The following is a 13009-nucleotide window of genomic DNA, read 5'->3' on the forward strand; positions in this document are numbered from 1 at the left end:
ACACCCCTGGCTAGTTAAGTATTTTACTTAAAGATGTATGTCTTTGGCCACATCTGAAAGTTCACTATCAAAAAACAAGAGGCCCATGGGGCCACATCGCTCACCTGAGCAACAATGGCGTTCAAAAGATATTGTTTCGTATGGTCCCTCGGATGTGAAGAAGAAAATTGTACCTCAATGTGCTCAATTCCTCAAATTAAAAACATTCAAAAATTTTATTTGTCTTCTCCATTATAATTAAATGACTGTTATTTACTTCGAGTACAAACCAGGATAATTTTCCGCTGTAATATTTTCTTAGGAATAGCGATAATTACTTTATCCCCGCAACAGAAATGTGTCAGAACTATGGAAACTGTTTTAAAGATGTCGTTTTTATTAACCCGTGTCTGAAAAACTATCAAAATTGATGTAGATTTCACATTATTTATTGTATAAAGAGGGGGCCCCAGAGAGTAGGTTTATACAGAATATCATTCTTTATTTTGTTTGTACAAGTATTTAACATACTCTAATTCGACATATAGAATTTCCAATGTTCAACCAAAATTTCAGCGTCAATCGTAGAATTATAAGCAAGATGCATAGCTCACAGTTCGCCTAGGTTTGAGTCATATTTTTTCCACATGAGTTTATTACATTCAGCTTAAGATTTTTAACTTGGTATTTCCTATCCAGCATTTAAAATGGAAAAAAAGAATAGCCTAAGATTTTCAATTCTTTTATTCACTCAAGACCGGTTCAATGGTATTTGAGGTTCAAAATCAGTTTATACAAATGTACACAAACACAGTCAAGGATCACATGTACAGTAGGAGTAATAAAGACAAAATCAGCAATCGTCAATTCCAAATACGCATTATTTTGCAGCAATATTTACAGCAAATACAAATATACTGGTCCATCAAATATCCTGAAATTTTAATGAGATTGGCAGATTAATAACTGCCAATCTTTTGTTTTGCCCAGGCCAAGTCTTGTCTACCCATTTACCGGATGCCGAGCCCGATTGAAACACGCCTTTCCTTTATTATTATTTTCGCAATAACCCAGATTTGAAACAGAATTAGACCTTAATTTTTGCAATTTATATTTTCCTTCCCATAAGGATAATTTATGCTAAGCTACGTTGAATTGGAATCAGTAGTTCTTGAAAAGAAGATTTTCAAAATTGCACCCCCCTTTTTCTACAGTTTCAAGGTTTTCACCGCTTTGAATACAGATCGGACTTTTATTCCTGCAATCTATATTCGCCATCCCATAAAGATGCTTTGTGCTAAATTTGGTTGAAATTGGATAAGCGGTTTTAGAGAAGAAGTTCAAAATGTAAAAAGTTTAAAGAAGGACGGACAGACGGACGGACAGACAGATGGACAGACGGACGACGGACAAAAGGTGATCAGAAAAGCTCACTTGAGCTTTCAGCTCAGGTGAGCTAATTACTAGCAATATATAGGGTCACATGGCATTCATATGTCAAAATTGAGCTTGTTTACAACTTATCAAATTTAAACAGTGATAAATTTACTTTAAAATAAAAATTATTTCATTTATATATCTAGCACATCACCTAGCCCTATCTGTTTCTGCTCAGCTAAATCTTGTACAGTGGAGCCTCAGTTATCCGGACGCTTTCGTTCCCAAGTCCAATCGTCCGGATAGGTGAAGCGTCCGGATATCTGAAATGTGTCTATCGTTGTCATGAATGATAATGTATTTGTATACAATGGCTCCCAGTGTTGATACTAGGTTTTTTGCCTTTCATACCATATAGCAACATATGCTAGAGTTGTCTGTTGATATGAACGTTTTTAGATATAAAGAACTTTATTTTATTATTTTGTCATGAAATATTAACCGGACAATAATGATAACCATATCTAGCTAAATTCTTTGTGTCTCAGTGTGGTATGTGTGTGATACACTGTTGTTCGCAATTTTCCATTTTTTGAAAGTGATTTGGGATGTCAGTGTGTTTATACAAGCTACTCATGAGGGTCTTGCACATAAAAAAGGTGTGAAACTTAATTGACAGGGGAAATCTTTTGTACTGAGTATGGTATCATGAAATTTTACTGTCCGGTTAAATGAAGCAAGATTAGTAGTAAAACGATGTTTTGTGGTAAAAACAGACCGTCCAGATCCGGAACACAGAATTCCGGATAAATGAGAGAAAATAACGTATAAAAAAATCTGTTCCCAAATAAAATCGTCCGTAAACTGAAGCGTCCGGTTATCTGGCGTCCGGATATCTGAGGCCCCACTGTATTAACAATTCTAAGGTGTCAACATCCAAGTGCATTAGTACCCTCATTCTAATACTAATCATTTTACTCACCTCAGAATTTGTCAAATTTGACTTTTTCATTAACCTTATAAATACCTTATACATCATTGTGTATGAAACACAAGTCCGGGATTTTGATTTATATCTACGCTGTGCTCATCCGAGTATGAGACTCTCTCTCTCTCTCTCAGCAAGTACTGAAATGAATGTGGAATTACAGTGAGATCAAATGATTTGACTGCTTCTTATTAACTTTAACAAATCAAATACATGGACAATTTGAATAAATGTGTCTGTTATTATGTACTTAAGGTCAGACGACACGTTCCTCGAGAATCTTTTTTGTATCTCCTCGTAATAAAGAGTTCCAACAAAAATTTTTAATTTTATAATTACTTAAAAAATGATCAAAATATACTTGTATTTGGTTAGATGCCTAGATGGTCGAGTGGTTAGAACCGTGGCCGCTCTCTGCCAGAAGCGTAGAGGTTCTAGAGGTCGTGAGTTCAAAGCCCCGCCCGAGATACAGTTCTATTTTAGAGAATTTAGCTGTTGTGTAGATGTATTTATTTTCATATCAGCAATTCAAGTGTATTTTCAAGAAGATTATATAGGAAATTGCATATTCTGGTATTTCGCAGCCTGGTAAGGTACCCTAATTTTTTGCAAGAAAGCTTGTCAAAGTAGTTGTAAACCATTAACAAATTCCTGGAAAAAGTTATCTAAAATTGAGGAACGTGTCGTCTGACCTTAAGGATGAAAAAAATTGAATAAGATTTTTCAATAAGAATGGATTCCATTCAGAATTTAAAACAAGAGGCCCATGGGCCACATCGCTCACCTGAGGAACAATAGGTATGATAAAATCAGCTTAATGGAGTCATAATACAAACTATCTGGACAATGTACAACAATACATGTAGATCCTGTAAAAATATAATCTATTTTCCCCCTGCATATTCTTATGTATATAATCATTAGTCCCTTTTCTAACAGGATGATTTTATAGTCATATCACATGTTGAGTATTGCAGTTCTCAAAAACATCCTTAACAATTGTTTATATATGGGATATAAACCTACATCAAACTCTGAACCTTCTTGTGAGCCGAAGAATTGTCCTGGGGCCAAAGTCTTAACATTTATATAGAATCATCTGGCTGATTAGTGTCTGAGAAGAAGATTTATAAAGATTTACTCTACATATTCCTATGTAAAACTTTGCCCCCCCCCCATTGTGGCCCAACCCTACTCCCGGGGGTGTCATTATTTTCCCAACTTTGAAACTACACTACTTGAGGATACTTCCACACAAGTTTCAGCTTTCCTGGCTGATTAGTTTCTGAGAAGAAGATTTTTATAGATTTACTTTACATATTCCTATGTTAAAATTTGACCCCCCATTAAGGCCCCACCCTACACCCGGTAATCATGATTTTCACAACTTTGAATCTACACTACCTGAGGATGTTTCACACAAGTTTCAGCTTTCCTGGCTGATTAGTTTCTGAGAAGAAGATTTTTAAAGATTTACTCTATATATTACTTTGTGAATTTTCGACCTCCAATTGTGGCCCCACCCTACACCCAGGGGTCATGATTTTCCCAACTTTGAATCTACATTACCTGATGATGCTTCCACATAAGTTTCAGCTTTCCTTGCTGATTAGTTTCTGAGAAGAATAGTTTTAAAGATTTACTCTATATATTCCTATGTAAAACTTTGACCCCCCCCCCCCCCCCCCCCATGTGGCCCAACCCTACCCCAGGGGATCATGACTTTCACAACTTTGAATCTACACTACCTAAGGATGTTTCCACACAAGTTTTAGCTTTCCCAGCTGATCAGTTTCTGAGAAGAATATTTTAAAAGATTTACTCTATATATCCCTTTGTTAAACTATGACCCCCCCCCATTGTGGCCCCACCCTACCCCTGGGGTCATGATTTTCCCAACTTTGAATTTACACTACCTGAGGATGCTTCCACACAAGTTTCAGCTTTCCTGGCTTAATGGTTCTTTAGAAGAAGATTTTTGAAAATGTCTCAAAATTCTCATTAATTTCTGATTATCTCCCCTTTTAACTGGTATTACAGTAGTTTTGTAAAAGAAAGGTTCCACAATTTTGACATTTTATTACAGTTTAGTCATTGCAGTAATAAACAGAGCTGATAAACTGTAAAATTATTAGAAGGTAAAGAGAAGAACTAGGTACGGTCTCCTTAAGAATTGGCACGTTTTTTTTATGGGAAAAAATATATTGCGATTCCGATATGTTGTCCGCATATAATATAAAGAGGAGGTCATAATAACTTGTAATACCATGTTAGAATTGGCCCATTTATGCGCATGCGTAGGAAATGATCCATCAAAGTAATGGTGATATGCCATTTTATGGCCTTTTTACTGGTCAATCTGATGTAAATGAGTTAAATTGATCACCTAGACCTCGTCGCCCGGGATGATTTTCTGTACAAGAAGAATTAATTGCAACGTGTACATGTACTTATCCTGAAAGTTTCGTCCTGGGCGACATTGTCAGAAGGGTTCAAATATCAATTTTAGTTTTAGATAGTCGCTAATCGTAATGCAATTTGGAGTAACCACTTCTCGTATTTCGTCTATTGAAGCAAAAATGAGATCAAATTTCGGTCAAATTTCGGTCAATAATCATCCATTTTTTTTTGTGTAAGAGCATTTTTATCTGTTAATTAACACAATAATAAAAACACAATCCAGATAAAACCGAGCCATTCCGACGGAGGGGATGCCATTTTGGTTGTTATGGATGCTGTAAACAATGTTAATCACAAAAATGTTGAATGTCTTTTATGAACGGGGGAGGGGGGGTGTACTAGAATATAGAGCTGATGGGCATTATTAAACTTAAATATTTAAGCATACGATTCATTTTACTGATAAAAAAAAAATGATTATAAACGAATAATTGAATATATCAATATATATAAGTATTCAGGGTCTTCAGCATACCCTAGGTACATGTATAAGTTCTGCATACCAGCCCATTTTTTTTAAGTAACTTAAAGATATGGATTTTCAGCATGGGTTTAACTTAAAAATGACCCCCCTCCCCTCCAAAAAAAAAAATTCAGCTTTTTTAAATTTTACTTATTCTTTGTGAAAATAAAAGTCAGGGCAGAATTCAAACTCATGACCTGCAGGTTGGTAGATGGAAGCCATGTTGTGATGTACTTAAGCTGTCATAAAAATCATTCACAGGGTGTTGAGGATCCTTAGTTAAATCATATCTAATATCTCTTCATGTATATTTGAAAAAAAATCAGAAATCAAATGTGTGTGATTAATACTAAGCTTATTAATATCACCTTTTGTTTTTTAAGGATGGATGAGAAACAATCTAGATGTGTGCTTTGAAATAGAAAGGCCCCTCCTGATGAAAGACGCCCAGCTAGTACATTTCTGTTAATATTATGCAAACATTTTTCCTTAAATGTTAAGTTCAAACAGATGTTCCCTGTAACAAGTGTCGTCATAAGTGTCGGAAAGTCAAAGATTCAGTGACAAGGGAATCTATGTTCCCGAGAATAGCTCCCCAAGAGGAAACAGAGGATCCAACATTTGCGTCACCCAAGCAGAAGCGTCCAAAACATGCATTCCCAAGTCCCCCATCTGTACCCTTGCCTTTTCCATCATCACCATAGAGCCATGGTTACTGCTTTGTTTGCAAGACACCAGGACCAAAGCTTGTGACTGTTTCCCATCATGTTCGGCTGTTAGTGTTTATAAGGAGAGAAATCATCATTCCATCTGGAGCAAGATGCTGTGTGCAACATCGGGAAAATGGTTGATGCCGCTATGCAGCAGATCAGGACCAATGAAAGCACAACGCTCAACAAAACATTCATCCTCAGTCTCATAAAGGTATCAACAATTTGCATGAAATCAAGATACATAATAATGTAAAACTAAAGTAATGATTAATGTTGATGAAGAGGAGAATTGTGATAGTGTTGATGACAACAATGATGATGTAGCATGTAAACGATGATAAAAATTTCATTTTTTAGGACTTGCGAGAGAAGGCATTCCAACAGTCAAGGCTTGACTTTGATGATGAAAGCTGTATGAATGACGATGAGTATAGAGTGCTGACAGGATTTTCTCGACAGGAATTTCACGACATTGTATTGTCAGTTACCAGCATCAACTCAACTAGAAATCGGAGCAAGAGGACATGTATTGCCATCCTCCTGATGAAACTTAGATCAGCTCTTTCTAACAAATTGCTTGCTGTTTTGTTTCATAGGACTAAATTTCAAGTAAGAATTTTATAATTGATCAATATGAAAATAAAAAAATTTTAACATATTTTTACTTATGTTTTTTTTTATTATCTGATAAAGGAGATTTTCATTAATTAAATATGATGTATTCCAGGTTCGCCGAGCTATAGTTTCTGCATGAACATCACTTATGAGAGACTTTGTGCCACACAATCTTGGATTTAACCACATAACACGTGAGGAGGTGATCCAGAACCACACCCGACAACTGGCCAGAAATCTCATGACTAAAGACGTTACATCAAATCCAGCAATTTTGGTTCTCGATTGAACATATGTGTACATACAGAAAAGTTCAAATTTTGCTTTTGCTCATAGATCATATAGCATTCACAAACATAGGCCTCTTGTGAAACCCATGATTGTGGTGACAGCGACTGGGTACATTGTGTCAGTTCTTGGCCCCTATCTAGCAGACAGTAAGAACAATGACGCCAGCATACTGAGGCACATGATTTACCATAATGCTGAGGAACTCAGGAACTGGCTTCAAGAGGAGGATGTGTTTGTAGTGGACCGTGGCTTCAGTGAGAGATGCCGAAGATGTTCTGGAAGATGTTGGGATAAAGTTAGAGATGCCAGCATTTATGAAACTGGGATAGAAGCTGCTCTCAACTCTTGATTCTAACTTATCAAGAGTAGTGACAAAGGTAACTTGTAATACCGTAATGTCGCATGTATAACACACACTTTTTTTCAGCCAAAATTTGATCAAAAGTTGGGGTGCATGTTGTACATAGGACTAAAATTTTACCCCATTTTTCAAGCCGTGATTCTTGATACCACAGGAGTAGTGACTGCCGATATAGTGTGTAATGCAAGTTGTATGGATGTATACTAAATTTACTGCATCAGAAATACCTTATTCTTAGTTTTATTTCCATGTATTAAAATATTTATACTCTCTCAACACTATTTCTAGCATCAAAAATATTGAAATATCGCCAGTGCATTCGCCATTACGTAAACAGTCACCTGTTGACTCGGCGCGTGGTCAATGTTTGTTAAACAATTTCCCGTGTCAGAAGCATGCACCTGTCTTGTGTCGAACTTCACAGGGTGTTTTCAAGTGCATGAAGATTAGCGATTATTCTGATTTTGTTAAACTTGATTACTTCGTGTCCAGTTATGCAGTTAAACGTTATTGCTTTACATAGACACTGTTAAAAATACATCGATCATGTGTACGACTTGATAACGACGATATACGACATATATACGTTTCTTCAGAATGATTATTTAACAACAATCAATGAGACAGTTTGACTTTAATTAATCAATTAAATCATTTCTTTTGATGTTGTTTTGGTTTATATCTGCAAACATTATTACTTTTAAGCACTAAGCTCAGTTGCTGGTATTCTCTACGTAATATGATGATCTTCAACTTCTCCACTCTCTTTACGAAGAGTCTAATGGTATTTGATACCGCCCATGTAAATCATGCCATCCTTTTTAAGTAAAATATAGTAACTTTGACTATAATGTCGCTTGGACCATGTTCCGATCACGAAATTACAATAATTGCTATGCTATGTCACGATCACAAAATTAAAGAGATTGCGCATGGATTACAAAATTATCATGAAACAATGACAGTTTGGGGGGAAATGGCGGCCGTTGATTTTGCCATTTTTTGGGTGCGTGTTATACATAGGACCTGGTGTTTTTTCGCCAATTTTTCGTCAATTTTGGGGGGTGCATATTATACATGAGTGCTTATTATACACGATACATTACGGTAGTACTTATTATTTTTTAGAAATAATATACCTATGTAATTATACTATTGAGTTAATTTCAAAATATTTACTAATCTTCATGAACACAGGTAATTCAAACTGAATTGTGAATGTACATCTGATTGTTGAATATTTGAAGATTATTTTATACATGTATTTCTCACTCTTCAGGTGCGATGGGTAGTTGAAGCATGTAATGGACGCCTGAAACAGTGGCAGTATTTGTCCAAGACCTTGCCAAACTCCCAGATTCCATTCATTGGTGACTATGTTATAATAGTTGCAGCGCTCTGTAACAAGTATAGGCCTCCAATTAGTAGATCATCAGAAGAGGATGAACAAGCTGCTGCCAAAATGCTCCATCTTTCACAGAGAGCAAATACACTACAGGTACTTTTTATGTTTGTTAAATATATATATATATATATTTACATTTGCCAGTGTCTTTGCCTGGGATAACTCTACGCATCGATTTTATACTATATAACCCACAACTTCAAATGACACCAAATTGAGGCGCTAGCCAGGTTTGCTTATTTATATTTAAATATTTGATCGTATAATGGTTTAAAATTATATAAATATAAGTAACAAGATATCTGTGAGCCAATGCTCACTAGTGACACCCCCGCTCTGATGTGAATATGCAAAATAAGCAAAGTCAACATTTAACAGAAAGCTGGCATCCGATTGGTACAGAAATATATCCCACAATATGGAATGCCTAAACAAATAGTGTGTTATAAAAATAAAAAAATAAACAAAGTCATTATTTAACAGGAAGTTGACGTCCGATTGATACATAGAGGATATCTATATTGTGTGATTTTATATAAAATTTTGCTTTATCCAACGAGTTGAAATTGTGTATATATTCGTGAGGCTTGCCGAGCGAATATAACCATTTCAACGAGTTGGATAAAGCAAATATAAAATCACACAATCATAGATTTTCTATTTATCTCATACAATTTAATTTATATCATGAAGCTTTTGAGACAGTCCCCTATATATGACCCGAATTGAATTTTCAAAGATTAAAAGCGATGATGCAATGTCGTGTTATCAATTATTGTTACCTTGCGCAATACAATTTAGTACGTCATATCTGAGATAAATTCTAACTCTTTTAATGTAAAGTTTCACTGAAATAAGCCTTGAAATAATTTTTTAGCTCTGAATAATTTTTCTTAGAGCTTATTCACTTGATTAAATGGAAATACTGATCAGTCAGAAGACTTGAATATTGTTGACATACACGAAGTTGCGAATGCTCGTTAGTTTGAATTGACTCGAACGAGGAACCTTTGTTGAGGCTTTATAAAACAAACACTAGCCTTATTATTAGAAATTGACAAAAGTGAATAAGTCCTTTGAAACATTATTTCGGTAAGTTCTTGATAAACACAACCAGAGCGCGCTGTTTTTATCGCGTCTTTAGGATGGACACTTTGATAGATAACGTGATTTGCAGTTTTATAAACTTCCCAAAGCAAATTGAAAGTTGGAAGGGGGCTAAACTTATCAAAAATCTTGAAAAGCACAGAAAAAAGGGTCTTGTAGTAAAGATTATCTGTAACTTTGCAAAAAAAGTGGGGGGTAACCCCCCCCGCACAATATCCCCCCGTTTCCGATGCCTATGCTACGCAATTATCAGATTATGTGTTTTCCTTCATATTTTTAAGTTAAATCTTTCACAAAATCCATTTTAAATCAATTTTTGTTATATATATGCTGTAGTTATGTTGAAAGTACTAGCAACTCTCCGAAAATAGGTCACTGAAGCGTTGAAGCGAGGGGTAGTGTCAAAAATAGTTCGGACTGGAAGTATTTGATATAGCATCACCCATGTGATATAGCAAAGGTTTATCACACGGGTAATATACACCACACGTATGAGATAAAAAAAATATATCCCACAATATGGCATGCCAAAACAAATAGTGTGTTAAAATTTCAAGCATCTGCGATAAATAGTTGCTGAGAAATCTCTGACGGAAATTTGTTTGAAAATTTTGGCTAAAAATAAACAAAGTCTTCATTTAACAGGAAGTTGACACCCGATTGGTACAAAAATACATCCCACAATAAAGCATGCCTATACAAATACTGTGTAAAAATTTAAAGCACCTGCAATAAACAGTTGCTGAGAAATCTTTGACAAAAATTTGTTTGAAAATTTTGGTTAAAAAATAAGCTAAGTCGTCATTTAACAGGAAGTTGACGTCCGATTGATACAAAAATATATTCCACAAAATGGCATGCCAAAACATATCGTGTGTTAAAATTCTAAGCATCTGCGATAAATAGTTACTGAGAAATTTTGACGGAAATTTGTTTGAAAATTTTGGCTAAAAATAAACGAAGTACTCATTAAACAGGAAGTTGACGTCTGATTGGTACAAAAATACATCCCATGATTAAGCATGCCTATACAAATACTGTGTAAAAATTTCAAGCATCTGCGATAAACAGTTGCTGAGAAATCTTTGACAAAAATTTGTTTGAAAATTTTGGATAAAAAATAAGCAAAGTCGTCATTTAACAGGAAGTTGACGTCCAATTAGTACAAAAATATATCCCACGATATGGCATGCCTTAACAAACACTGTGTAAAAATTTCAAGCATCTGCGATAAATAGTTGCTGAGATAAATGCGACAGAAATTTTTGTTACGGATGGACAGACAGACAGACGGACGGACGGACAGACAGACGGACGGACACACAAGGGTAAAACAGTATACCCCCGCTCCTTCGGAGCGGGGGTATAATAAGGGATCATTCTTTGAATATTATGAGGTGATAATTTGGTCAGGGCATGATCAAATCTATCATAAAGCCCTTCGGGCCTAATTGGATTTGATCATGCCCAGACCGAAATTATCACCTCATAATACTCAAAGAATGATTCCTTAATATTCCTTGAATAATTTCGTCCATGTAATGACATGCTTAAATCTAGATGTAGGACAAATTCTGACTTTTGTCATATATATAATTAGGTTTTTTTTTACAGGAATGTGTTGAAGGTGAGGGACTGGATAGAAGAGGAATGCGTTGGTCAAAAGTGGATGTGGAGAATGTAGCTCCAGATTTTCCATGCTATGATGAAAGTGAACTGCGCCAACTTACGCTCGGGGTATATCAGCTGCGCATGGCCCTCTCCTATGCTCAGGAACACACTGACGCAGAAGGTGGATTTGAAATCCTCATCAATGACAAGATTCCTGGATTGTTATGCGCCAAATTTTAAAGCAGACATATATCCGAAAAACAGTACAGATGCTGGGTCAGTTTCTGTGATGGAGTGGTTGATGGATGGTTTTGCAAATGTAAAGCTGGCACCAGAGTTGTTGGGATGTGTGGCCATGTTACCAATGTTATCTAGTATCTCTCTTTTGGACGATATCAGAATTCACTAAAGGGGGTTCGAAACTGGACTGCATCACTGGAAGACGCCTCTAACATCCCTGCCATCATTCATGAATCGGACAGTGATGAAGATGAGAATTGTGTTGAAGAGTGAGAGAAGAAAGAGGAAAGTAAGAAAGAAGTTGTTTTGTGTACGAGAGCAGAGAGAGAGAGAGAGAGAGAGAGAGAGAGAGAGAGAGAGAATACATGGTTGGAATTGGTTTGCCTTTGATTTGAACTTTTGTTACCAGGGTAGTTGTCATTATTTGTGAATTTAAGTGCTACATGTATAATGTATTTGTTATTCAATTTCCTTGTTCAATAAACTTGTTTTCTTCATTTTAGTGTCTTTCTTTGATTTTTTTAATTTTGATAGAAAATAAAATCTCATCATTTTTTAATATTAGTATTTATAACAATGAAAAAAATCTTGAAAGAAAAAAATCAAGCGCAAAAAGGTCATATGCAATAAACGTATTAAGCCTAGTTAGTGGTTTTATGTTTTAGTTCAAATATACTTTTTTATAATCAAATATCCATACCATAAAATATGAAATAAGATATTATTTTTACTGTAAATGACTTTAAATTCTAGCTTAATGTGCTTTGTCAGGCAAAAATCTGCATTCCTGCGATATGACAAAGGCAACTTAACATGCAATTTTCAAGGGTTCTTTGTAATTCATGGAATTCAAATCTATATTCTATAAAGTAGAGATGTCCATTAAACATCTGATGCATTTTCATCAAATTTCATAACTGTTTTGGATTTCAACCAAAACATTACCTAGTTCTTCCTTGACAAAGTCACAAACCTAAAAAGGTAATTATTCTGGTTTGAGACCACAAATATGCCTCACAGTAAAATGACAAAGAATAATATTGTAATAATTTTACCTGCATCATAAAGAAAAATGCCTATCATGATGGATCAGATGGTTAGGGACTCTCTGTCAGCATAATAAAGGGACAAAATGACCTCATTGCCCTGGTGCCTCCACCTCCCAAGACAAAGGCAGCAAACAAATGAAAATCCTCCTAAGTGCACAAATGAGAGAAATTCAGTGTTACAACTCATGCATTATCGATACATCAATTTGGTATAGTACACAAATGCATTTTCAATTAAGGCAGTAACGTTAGCATTCGGCTTCATAGCTCCGGGCCTACGGCCCTAATTTTGTTCAGCAATGAGGGACCTCTTGAATAAAAGCTCATCAAATTGTTTCTCTCCCATTAAA

The 13009-nt window shown here is 35.4% G+C and overlaps 1 long non-coding RNA gene across 2 annotated transcripts in view; it reads right to left on the bottom strand.

The window, feature by feature from the left end:
* LOC128172292 (uncharacterized) overlaps positions 1-13009 on the bottom strand; it is a 35978-nt gene that overhangs the window by 1871 nt on the left and 21098 nt on the right. For both annotated transcript variants that reach the window (XR_008242240.1, XR_008242239.1), the window contains 2 exons: positions 12666-12806; positions 2384-2484 (listed from right to left, as the gene is read on the bottom strand). This is a non-coding gene — a long non-coding RNA (uncharacterized LOC128172292). The remainder of the gene's footprint in view (positions 1-2383; positions 2485-12665; positions 12807-13009) is intronic.

This window comes from Crassostrea angulata, chromosome 2, assembly GCF_025612915.1.
Source record: "Crassostrea angulata isolate pt1a10 chromosome 2, ASM2561291v2, whole genome shotgun sequence".
NCBI lineage: Eukaryota > Metazoa > Mollusca > Bivalvia > Ostreida > Ostreidae > Magallana > Magallana angulata.